The following is a 12808-nucleotide window of genomic DNA, read 5'->3' on the forward strand; positions in this document are numbered from 1 at the left end:
AAACTAATTAGCAAACAAAAAGACGTGGCTCTGTGCAGAGATGGGCCCTTTCCCACGACAGTCCAGAGACACCCAAGTGATGAATACTCAGTAAGTATCTATGATCAAGATAGTTAGAGTCTTCAAGGGTGTGAATCCCAACGCCAGGTTCCCATAACTCGACGATCAGCATTCATCACTTCCCAGAAACAGTTCTGTCCAGCCCAGCACAGAGAAAAGGAAACTACATAAATATGTGAAGCAACAAGAAGAATAGGAGAAACTCTGCCCCAGGTGGAAAAAGCTGTATAAAACCAACCCGAAGAAGACAACATTTGTGAGCAGAGGGGATCCAAAGTGATAGCGTTTAGATCAGTGTTCACCCAGCACTGATCTCGGGCTCGAAGCTGTCCCTTTGATTGTGACTATTGGAGACCGAATCTTGGTTGCGAAATAAAAAAAAATAAAATTTTATTGATTATTGATTGGCTTTATCATTTATTACCTATAACATTATTAAGCCATAAAACAAACTGGATTGCTGGGGAAAATGAAACAGGAAAGTCTTATAAATATGATTGCCTTTCAAAAGATTTTAAGGATATAGAAACCATAAGCAAGATTGAAATGAAAGCAAGCTTTGAGATACCTCAGTTACTGAACAACTGGAAAACAATGGTATGACCAACAGAAGGTAACCTCCTTTTGATAAAACAATTCCCTCTGCTTGCAGACAGCTCCAAAGGTCAGAGCAGACCCCACTAGCTTGGCAGAAGGAGTCCAAAGAGGAGTTTTTAGGGTTTAAAATGTAACACAGTATGGTGATGTAATGATTCTTATAGGCTGTATGTAAATGCTATAGGATTTGTATCTTGTACTAGACTGGTTAGTGAGAAATAGAATATTCAACACAGAAGATGATTTCTTATATTGTAATGAGAACCTCGCTCTCTCATCCTCTCTCTCTCTCTCTCTCTCTCTCATCTCTTTACCATGCTCTTGCCTTCTCTCTTTACCACTCTCTTTACTTACTTCTCTCAGGCCTGCTCCAGCTGCATCTGGCAGCTCCGAGCAGGGCCCAGCACCCACACCCTTTGCAATAAACTGCAAGTTCCACAGCCTGGCTTCAGAGATCTCTCCAGATCCCTTGGAAGGTGAGACCACCTGGAGACCAGAGGAGACCAGCTGGATCTCCAGGTACAGCTGATGATTGGCACAGCTGAATCTGTGGGAAGCTCCCATAGCTCCTTCCTTCTCCCTCCCTGTTGACAGCTTCCTCCCTCCAGCCCTCAGACCCTGCCTGTGGTAGTTGGTGTTTTACAGGTGTTTTAACATAAAAGTAAGATTTCCTATGTTAGAAAGTTATAATGGTTTCTCCCATGTAGCCCAATGGTTTCTGCCATGTGCCCCATTTTGTTCCCCCTAGTGGTTCAGTCCTAAATTGTTTACCACAAAGTTTTCCCACCACTTGTCTGCCCATCAGTGTGTCAGTCTCCCTGCTCCTCCCCTCATTCCCTATTAAGCCTTGCCAATCTCACTTGTACTACCCCTAACTCTTGTCAGTCTCTGTAGTCACTCCCCTTGTATTCTCGAATGTTCTGTGTCAGTCAGCTATGTCTCGATGGCTGATTGCTTTGTGAGGCTTCTTCCCTCCCCTGAATGATCGTTATTGGAGTTGCTAAGTGATGTGTTCCTCCCCTAAGATCCCCTCATTGGGTGAGAGTTGTATCCACCCCTTGCACCATCCCCTCTTTAAAAATGCTATTTGGACGCATTTTCTTTGTGACTTTCACCTGACCCCTTTCAGGAATAAAGCCTCCTTGGAAACTCAGACAAAGCCTCCTTGGAAACTCGGACAAGTGATCCTGCCTTGTTTCCTTGGCCTCTGATTTCTCGTGCCGTGCTCCTGCTGTGTTACCCACGCCATAGTGATTACCGCCACCCTAGACGGTCTCGGCAGAGATCAGGGCGCGGCCACTCTTGTGTGTGCCAAGGGTGTACCAGCTAGAGAAACTCCATCCTGTGGCTGCAGAGCGCTTCCACACCTGCCCATCCCCTTTCTTCCCTTCCAGCTCATCAGTTTGCTTTGCCTTCCATTAATAAACAGTTTGGCTTCTTCACTTAACCTGCCTCTCTGTGGAGCTGGAGCGATGCAAATCTGGGGCCCTGGGACACACAGGCCCCTCCTGCTGTTTTCTTCCAAGCCGTGTTTTGTGCACAGAGAAACAAGGGCAGATGAGGCTGGAAAGGTCCCTGTGCTGAAGGTCCAGTTCCACAACACTGTGGAGTTACAGATCTTGCTGAGCACCCTGGAGCCCCTTGACACTGGAAGAGCCAAGCTGAGAATGGATGCTCTGAACCCAGCTGTGAGGGATTCCATGGCAAGCATCCATGGAGGGCAAAGGAGCTTGGAATGCTGGAAGGTTTCAAGAACAGCTTCCTGAAAGCACAGCAGTGCTCCATCCCTGCACAGGATCAGGAAGAGGGCAGAACCAGAGACCATTTGGGTTTAACAGAGAGCTTTGGGTGTGCCTAAGAGCAAATGAAGCAGCAGCACAGTGCCCGAGACTCGGACACGCGGCCGTGCCGGTGCCCGGAGCGCTGTCAGGCAGTGCCGGGATCCTGGGTGTGCTTCCGGTCCCCACGACTGAGGAATGGCCCCCCCAAACTCAGACCCAGTCAGAAAGCCAACCAAGTGAGACCAGAGGGAGGGCACCTTTCCAGTTTCTCTTGGGCATGGCCGCAAAACAGCCCCTGCTGCTTCTTCCTCCGCCTGTGTTTGGGCTGTGCTGGTGGCACAGCCAGCCAGGTTGGGCTCTGCATTCCAAAGCCTGTTGGGAGCAGGCATGAAAACCTCTGAGTGCACAGCAGAGTCCTGGAAGGCGCTGGCAAGAGCGTCCTGTGAGGACAGGGCTCTGGGCTCTGGCTGGGAACAGCCTGGTTTTGGTGCTGTGAGCGCAGGCAGGAGTTGAGGCAGGTGAAAAGGCAGCGGGCAGCTTGTGTTTGTAGAGGGCCTGGGGCCGCTGAACTTCCACCTGGAAACACACTTGGGGGAATAGGAGCTAGAGCTGGAGTGCCTGTCCTGAAAGGACCTGGAGTCATTCAGCCTTGCCAGCTTTTCTTAAGAGTGTGTTGGTGTTCCCCAGGAAAGCCACACATTTGGGGAAATGCCTTTGGAGGAAAGGGGCTTGCTTCTCAAGGCAAGTGCTTCCCAGGGAGCTCCTAGTGAGGCAGGCAGGTGCGAGTGTCCCCCTTTGGCTCTCTGTTCTCCTTTCAGTCCTTGAGGCCTGTTGCACTTGGCAGAGGGGCATGGAGAAGGCAGTGAAGAGCAGGTTTGGCATCCGCCTGGACCTGCAGAGACCAACCCAAGCACCTGCAGTAGGGTGGGTTCCCCCCTTTGGACAGAGGTGTGAGCAGGAGCATCTCTGTCCAGCCACAAGCCCCAAAGCTCTCCTTGAGAGCTGTGAATTAAAAGGCTTCTACACACACACTTTTCTTACCTTCCCTGCCTGCTGTGTTTCAGCTCTTGGCAGTATGCATTTTCCTCCTGCCTGGTGGAAGCTGCTGTGGCCCAGGACCAGCACAGAGCTGGGCTGTCTGGGCCAGGCAGTGTGGAGAGCCTTGGCTGATTTTGGTGTGTCCCTGGCCTTAGAAAAGGCTTGGAAGGTTTGCCTCCCAAGGCATCCTGCTCATTGGCACTCCCTGTGCATCTTGGAGAGAACAAGGTGGGCATTTCTGGCAGCTGGGCATCAGCAGGCCTTAAAATGGGGGCGTGTTGTGGAGCGAGCCCAGCTGAGACATCCTGAAAGGAACCCAGTGCTCCTTGCTCCCCTCTACTGATACGTGAGTGTTTGTCTGGTTTTGGGATGACCCTGGCTGTGTCAGGGGTGCTACGTGGACATGAAACAGCCGGTCCTGTCCCACTGGGTCCCAGCAGTGCCTCACAGAAGCCCTGCATCCACATCAGGATGCTGGCCAAGAGAGGTTCTGGAAGCTGAGGCAGTTGATTTTAAGCTTGTGCAGGTGCCTACAGGTCAAGGACAAGGGTGTTCCCTCAGGATTTAGTAGTCCTGAGGGGTCTCCCTCATTCAAAGAAATCAGCAGATAAATGCATTTTCTGTCAAAAGCCCTTTCATTGACCTGGTGGGAGGGCAGGAGTCTGCACCCCACTAAAATGTTTCTCCACCATGTGTAAATTTCAGTGGGTTGATGTAGGAATTGTATCAAAAATACCATCCATTTTTACACTGCTGAGGTAATTCAATAGGCAGGGGGTTAGAAATACATTGTGTCAGATTCCTAGACTTGAAGCTGATTTCCAGGCACTGGCCAAGAGTGCTCTCCATGCCTAAAGCAGCACAAAGTCTTCCTCAGGGCTTCCCTGCACTGGGCTGATTCCCTGCTTGCCCTTAGTTCTTCTGCCAGACCATGTCGAAAGCTTTTTGTCAAGTCACTCTCATGTCAAGTTAGGCCAGCCAGGTTTTTCTTATGCTAACTGGTGCTAAGTACTTGTGTCAGTCTACGCTAAGTACTTGTTTACTAATGTGAATTGCTTGTGCTTACTTATGTCAAACAAAGGCCTTGTTCCCTTGCCAAAGGTGCCTGAGGTCCCCTGCTCCTTGTGGCACCAGTTGCTTTCCTGTGGGATGTTCTACCTGCCCGGAGAGTAAAGAGGGAGCTAGAGAAAGAGCTGGCCAGGCTGCTCTGGATCCTTTACCAGCAGCCCTGGCTGAGTGGAGCAGTCCGAGCTGAGCGCAGAGGTGCCAATGGAACAGCCGTGCCCAGGAAGGCTCGGTGGGAAAGGTGATCCAGGAACCACAGGCCTGGCAGCCTGAGCTGCCCCCGGGGAAGGCCTTGGAGCAGATCCTCCTGAGTGCCATCCCACGGCACGTGCAGGGAACCAGGGCGTCTGCTGGAGTGGGGGAAAGCTCTGTGGAGGGACAGGGAGAGCTGGGGGTCCTGGTGGGGCGTTGAGGGCTTCTGTGTGTGAGTTTGGGGGGGTTGGTGTTGGTGGGCTGTTGGAGAAGGTGTAGTCTGGAAGGTGAGGGGTCTAGGCTGGAATTTGAGTCAGTTTGAAGGCAGCATCTGTGGTTTGGCACAGCTTTGGTTATGGAGGGCAGAAAGAATATCTGTGACTTCTCCTGTTCATGGTCCTGATTCTCCTGAAGGGAACAAGAGAGGAGAGCTGTACTTTACTGGCTACTTAAATGTCTGTACCGGGGGAGGATTAGCTCCTTTGCCATCTACTCATTTGTTTGGGCTACTTTTGTAACACTGAGTGGACTTTCATTTCTTGAGAGCTTTTATTCCTTAAGAGAATTAGGATGCTATCATCCCTTCATAGAAAACTGTTTGCAAACCAAAGAATGCCCCTTTTTTCCTCTGTGCAGTGTTATGTTCTGTAAAGTGACTCTCAGTGGATGATGTTAAGGTAAATGAATTGCTGCTTTGAGAAGGGAAGCAAAATTCCAACTCTTCACCTTCTCAGGCCATCCCAATGATTTTGGGAAGTTTGCAACTTTTTGGAACTACTTGAGTTGAGCAATGGGAAGTAAAACTTTCCTGAATTGAGGAGTCCTAAATGCCAGGTTCTTCTGTGCCTTCGCCACTAAGGTGCTTTTGTGCTGAAGGAAATGACTTCAATGAGAAAATAATTTCAGCATGGAGTAAGAGACCAAGTGTTGCCAGCAGTTGCTCCAGGTGCTGCTGCCAACAGCCCCTACAGGAAGGAGAACAGCCCCCACAGGAAGGAGCACAGCCCCCAATACACGTGGGCTTTGGCTCCCTGTGGAACAGAAGCCCCCCGGTGGCACAGGTCTCTGGGGCAGGACATGGCACCAGCGCTGCCAGGGCTTGTGGGGTGGCAGCTCTGCTTGGGCAGGGACTCTGCCACACCTGCTGATGTCACCACTCCCCGGGCCCCAAAGGGTCAGAGCAGCATTTGTGCCCAGGCCCACACGTTCCTTGTCTGTGTCACACCTCTGGGTTTAGGATGTTCACCAGCTGGGACATGTCCCAAGGAGGCCGTGCCAGCTTCTGTGGAAGGTCCTGTGCCCTTCCCAGCGTGGCTGCGTTGGCAGCCCTGGGGCTCCTTCTGCTGCTCCTGTTGGGCTGTCTTAGACACTTGGGGTGAGAGATTCCTTCCAACCTGGGCCACTTTGGGTGGGCTGGGGGCAGCCCCAGGGCAGGGGGTGGTGTGTGCAGGGGCCCTTTGTGACATGGTGCAGCATGGTCACCCTGGCATAGAACGGGTGTCCAAGGGCCCTTTGTGACACGTGGTGACATAGGAGCTGGTGGTGACAAGACCACGCCACAGCGCTTGGATCACGCAACGGGACATGACGGGACAGAGTGGAGCCGTGAGGAGCCTCCACACAGCGCACTCGTTCCTGTCTGACCCGGAGCCTTTCCAAGGCGTTATTCCTGCAGCTGAGCTTGAGGCCAGACCACAGGACTTGGTGCCCTAGAGGCATCTCCCATCCCTGCCACCGGTGCCCTCGAGGCCAGACCACGATCCTTGACAGGAGTCTCCTGTCCTTGTGGCAGGAGCCCTCAAGACCACAGTGCAGGACTTTCTGTCCTGTAGCCTGCCCGAGACTTCTGTCTTGAAGGTGCCTTCCAGGCAGGACTGCAGGACTTGCTGTCTCGGAGCTTTTCCAAGGCATCTCTCCTGCAAGTAGCCCCAAATCCAGTCACTGACATGGTGCAGAGACCCCCAAGAGCGTCAAAGGTGGCCTGGGGGGAATGTTGGAGAATTTTGCTCAGACATGGCTTATAGAGTTTTGTTCAGACATGTCATAATCATATACAGCTGATGGAAAAGTAAAAGGCAGCTGTGAGGAGCAAATTCTCAAAGCCTGTTTCTGTAAACAACAAGGTTATCAGGCACATTTATGTAAACAGCAGAAGTTTTTTAATAACAAGTAAATATCTTGTCCTTGGATAAGTTATGGGAAAGCAAAAGTGACAAACATGCAGGCCTTGAGAACCATTCATATCAGGGTGAGAAAACAAATCTTGGTTTCAATAACAAACCACAGGTATTGAAAACAAAAGGAGGGATTAATGTTTATTCTGTAACCAATGATGAGCTTGGGTTTTGCAATATGTATGAGCGCTTAATTAACCATGTTATAAAATGTGCCTGGTGGGTCAATAAATCGGAGTTCGATGCTGATCAGAGGATGGGTCGTCTCCCTTTGCTTCAACAAATGGTGACACCCGATCGTGATACTGCAACGCACCACGGGGAGTGAAGAAACGGGTTGGGTTCCGTAGCAGCCAGGACAGCAAAAGCGCAAAGGAAAAAAAAAAGCGGAGAAAAAAGAAGCTGAGACGCGCCGTCCTCTGGGTGATCGTAAAGGCGAGCCCGGCCAAGACGTGCTGCCGTGACCTTGAAGAGGCTGCACTCAGCGCTGATGATTTTAGGTATGAAAAGGCAAGCAGCATATTTACAAAAAAGGCAAGTTAAGGGGGTAGATTTGAAAAAGGATTTACAAGGACTTTGGACTTACGGCTATGCTAGGGGAGTTTTTGTTAACCCCCATATGGTTTACGAGTTAACGGAATGGCATAAATTCGGTGATTTATTATGGGAGGCTACTTTAGAGAGTGATAAAACTGCCAAGAAGTTAAGTAAGCTATGGCGGGTAGTGCACAATACACTGCTTCAGCATGTCTCTGAGTGCAAGGCGGCAGCCACGGCTCGGGGCGTCTGCGGGGCTGTGCCGCTCCGAACTCAGCATGGGCGTTGCGCCATGGAGAGCAGCCCCGGCGAGCGGCCGCCTGAAATGCTACGCTGCAGCAGCAGTAGCAGAGGCAGTCGCGGGGGGAGCGGAGCTGCCGCGGGGGAGCGATCTGCGCCACGACGAGTGCAGCGCACGCAGTGATTCAGCCTGCCGGCGAGTCTCGCGAAACAAGGAGCCCAGCGCGGGGGGGGTCGCCCGCTCCGACACAAACAGCGCAGGACCGGAGCACTTTTCCAGTGCCAGCGTTTCTCCCTCCGACCCGCAGCCGGCAAGGGGCTTCGGTTTTGGACCTAGCAGCCATAATAAATGTGACTTATGTCAACAAAAAGAAAAGATCCCTACTGCAATTAAGAAACCAGTGATAATAAACAGGCGACACCGCGGAGCATTGCTATCCAGACCTTCCTTGCCTAAGTTAAGAAGACCTTTTGTTCTTCCTGGCAGTCTGTGAAACAGAAATCAGCCTACTGAATGCGTGGGTCAAATTTCGGCCGATTTGGCTTAGCATCTTTTATGCTGTCAGAATCACCTGCATTAACATAGACTTTAACATCAGAGACACACATGGCTCAGTCGGTGGAACATCAAACTCTGAAATTGTATTTTGAAAAATTTAAAAATGTTAAAAATGTGTTAAGTGATTGTATAAGTAAGATGTTATGAATGTGCTTTTTGGTATAAAAATGCTGCAGCAAACACGTGAAGAAAGTTGTTTTAGCTTAGTATTTTAGAATCCGGCCTGTAAGTAAGTTATAGTAAATGCTATATTCTATTTTTATAGTAAGTTTTATTTGTTCCTAAGTAGTTTAAGTTAAATTATCTATTAAGCGCTGTTAAATGTTGAATACTATTAAGGTTAAGTTTTGTTAAGTTTATCTTTGTTAGGTTTAATTGCTGTTCAGTTTAATTTCTGTTAAGTTTAAGTGTTATTAAGTTTAAGTGAAGTTAGATTCTGTAAAGATTAAATTATATTAGGTTTAAGTTATGTAGAATTTAAAGTCAGTTAAGTTCTGCTAAGTTAAGTTCTGTTGAGTTTAATTTCTGTTAAGTTTGGGTGATGTTGAGTTCTGTTTAGTTTAAATATTTTAAGTGCTTTAAGTTTAATTGCATACCCCTTTTCCACCACTCCAAATTGACAAAGGACTGAGAATCGCTCAGCTGGTGCCACGTGAGCCAAATGACTAAGGGATTACAGACTGTAAAAGGACAAGAGAGGGGGGAAATAGTTTTGAATCCATCAGAGGACTTACCTTACTGACTTTGAACATTTCTGAGAAACCCAAGAAAAGGGTGGAAGTGGAATTTCAAGGACAGAAAGGATCATTTTCAGGCTTGCTGGACACTGGGGTCGATTCCAGCATTATTAGCCCTAGCTGTTCGCCTCCTCCCTGGGTTCGCATGAATGACAACAATTAACAGCCTTCTTTTCTTAGTCCAATTACCACCTACTGTCCAATGCCTGATAAGGCAGGACATTATGGCTCAGTTGGGGGTGGTTTTAACCCTTTGGGGTAAAAGCCATTGCTCGGACTGTGGCTGGAGAACCTTATAGAGATACTAAGTGTGCTTATAATGCTTTTACTTGTTTTGCCTTGTATTTTTGATTGTATTCAAGATATGGTCAGTAGAATAATAGAAAAACCCTGGCAGACTAACCTCCTTGTAAAAGAAAAAAGGGGGAATTTGCTGGAGAGTTTTGTTCAGACATGCCATAATCATATACAGCTGATGGAAAAGTAAAAGGCAGCTGTAAGCAGCAATTCTCAAGCCTGTTTCTGTAAACAACAAAGTTCTCAGGCACATTTCTGAAAACAGCAGAAGTTCTCAGGTTGTTTTTTAATAACAAGTAAATATTTTGTCCTTGGATAGGTATGGGAAAGCAAAACTGACAAACATGGAGGCCTTGACAACCATTCATAACAGGATGAGACAAACAAGTCTTGGTCTCAAAACCAAACTACAGGTATTGAAAACAAAAGGAGGGGTTGATGTGTAATCGGTATCCAATGATGAGCTCGGGTTTTGCAATATGTATGAACTTAATTAACACTGTTATAAAATGTGCATGGTGGATCAATAAATCGGAGTTCGATGCTGATCAAAGGATGGGTCGTCTCCCTTCGCTTCTACAGGCAGCATTTGCAGGGGAACCTGCAGGGCTTCTGTTCCCTACACAGGAGAGTCTGTGTCAGCAGTGTCTGTCATTTCCGCAGTTTGCTGGGACAAGCAAGACACCTTTGAAAATGTAGACTGGCAGAGTTTCTTTGAAGGCCTTCTAAAAACTCTGCAGTTGTTCCCAGAATTCAGAGAAAGCTTATTTCTTTTTCACTTTTGTCATGAAAGGATTTGACTGTCTAACTTAATAACCTTTTACTGAGTGCTAAAATAGTTATTCCCTTTGAAAGGAAGTGCAAACTGTAAAGTAGTGAGTGTCTACTTCTGAACCCTAGAGTTGCTGCTGTGGTCTTCTGTCGCAGACATTTCTTCACAGAAATCCTTTCTTTCGGATTTCTGTGTCTTCTGGAGGCCAGAGGCCTCAGAAGACAAGGCAAACAATTATTATCAGATGCTGTGGAATGTAACAGGAATTTCTTGATTAACTAATTTTCTATGTTTATAATTAAGGGCCAATCACCAGTGCAAGCTAGGGGACTGAGTCCTTGAGCCACAACTTTGTTGTAGATTCTTTCTATCTATTCTTAGCCTAGCTCAGCTGCTCTGCAAACCTCTCTCTATATTCTATTTAATATAGTCATAATGTATTATATATGATATATAAATAAATCAAGCCTTCTGATCTAGAAACAAAATTCACTGTCTCTTCTCTCACCAGCAGCGATCCACTCAGGCGCTGTAATACTCTTCCAAAATCAAACTGCCAAGGCTCAGGGGAATTTTAGGAAGCTTTTCTGGGCAACTGGTTAAGCTGAAGGAGAAAAGTCAGCAGTCAGCAAGCTGAAAGGAAGAGTCAGCAGTGACCTTGCTGCAACATGAGGATAGGGAGTTGAGATTAGTCCTGAATATATCCTAAGAATATGTAGAAAGTATCAAAAGTAGAACCATAGGAATGTAGAAGTAGGCGTAGGTGCTGATATGTAAGCTGACCAATCCTGAGCTCAACTTTTGCAATATGTATGAAGCTCATTATTAACTGTATTTATCCCGCCGTACTGATCAATAAAATTGAGCCTGTGATGATCAAATTGATGTCCTGGTTCCCTTCCGCTGACAGTATAGTTTAACCAATAGATTGCTTGGCTTACAGAATATTCATAAGCTTATTATTTGCTGTATAAGTGTTTGATGCTTTCTTCAATAAACTGGACCTGTGATGAACCATCTGGTGTCCTGGTCTCCTTCCTTCGACACCTAGGTGTGATGGGCAGGCACAATTTCCCTGCTGACACAGGGACTGATGACAAACCCCTCTGTTGTCAATGAAAACAAAAGAAAGGAAGAAGTTTCTGCCCATTGGAAAGTCCCTGTTTGCCCTGAAGGACTCTGCCTCTTCTTTCTCAGCAGCAGCTCAGCAGCCGGACGCCAAGGACAAGAGAGGGAGGGGTGGTTGATTTGTGTGACAATTTAACAGCCCTTGCAAACAAGAGCTGAGTCTGTCAGTAACATCTCTGCAGAAGCAAGTCCTTGCCGAGCCCGCAGAGCTGAGTCACTTGTGTTTAGTTTGCATTGAGGTAATGGCACGGTGGGTTTTCATGCTGCAGGTGTGGCCCCTGTGACAGCAGCCTGTTCATCCTTCAGGGGGTTTGCACTCACAGGGACAGTGCTGCTCCTGCCAGCACACCACAGTTTGTCCTCATGCCAAAAAGTCTGGGCAGAACTTCTTAAAGGAGCATTTTCCTTTTGCTCTCAAACCAAAGATTTAGATGTAATGGTATAATAGAAACAAATCTCTTCCCCTGTTGTCTGTTGGGACAGGAGGAAAATCCTGTCACATCCAGATAGCAAGGCACTGATTTCACTTCTACGCTGGAAATGACTTGCAGGAGCAAGTAAATAAAATTCTCTGCTAGAACAGTGAAGTCATGCCACTCTAAATCAGTGTGGTGCCTGAAGGGTTTTGTAGCAGGGTTGCACCTAAGTTGATGCTCAAGAAGTTTATAAGGTCCAACATAGACCTAAGGTTTGCGCAGCAGAGTTTAGGCTGACAGCAAAGGGAGTGTAAATTAAATGGTCTTTCCAACCCAGATGGCTGATGAGAATTGTTGGTATTTGTGCTGTCCTTCCTTGTTTAAAGGATAGCAACATATTTGATGAGATTTTGGAATTGCAGCTAAAAGTCATGGCCAGATTTAGTCACCTAAGTGGTTGTTGTGCATTTCTAATTGTGGAGGTCAATATCAGTGTAGCTGCTTCTGGTAATACAAAAAGCTCTTTCAAGACACTTCTTAAGAGAAATGTCTTTTTCCTTTTCACTCTTAACTGCATAGCCCCTCCAGGATGTACAGCAAAGAGGTTATCTAGATTGTCCTTTCACAATAACAGAAAACTTCCCCTTTAATCAGCCTGAATTGCATGATTCTCATCTGTATGAAGGAATTTCATTTAGTCTCTGCTGTAAAGAAGTGATTTCTATGCAACAGGGTTGATAAAGGGAGGACCCAAATTAACAAGAGGGGTATTTGTAAGAGCTGCCATTACTCATCACACACTTTAAACAACCCATACCACCCAGCCCAAAGCTAATATGGCTCCATGTTAAACATTTCTGATGGATTACACATCCTTGTGTGAAGATGGAATTAGGATGTAAAGCCAGTATTTTTGCATATACAAGCATTGTGCAAGAACATTGCATCTTCAAAATGGAAACCAAATATCACCTGTACAGGGTAAATGCTGCAATAACATGAATACACTTCTTCCATCAGGTTCACAGGCAGCTTAACCAATTCTGTGCTTGCAGATAATCTGTTCTGGCATCTTTTGGGGCCCTGAACCAGGAAGGTCACACTGAAATACTGTGAGACCATGAAAATGTCTCCAGATCCAAACCAGTCTCCAGGTGACACAAGTGACTGCAGACATCTCCAACAACCCAGCGGAGGCCAGGTTTGCTGTGTTCT

This window comes from Melospiza melodia, unplaced genomic scaffold, assembly GCF_035770615.1.
Source record: "Melospiza melodia melodia isolate bMelMel2 unplaced genomic scaffold, bMelMel2.pri scaffold_44, whole genome shotgun sequence".
Classification (NCBI taxonomy): domain Eukaryota; kingdom Metazoa; phylum Chordata; class Aves; order Passeriformes; family Passerellidae; genus Melospiza; species Melospiza melodia.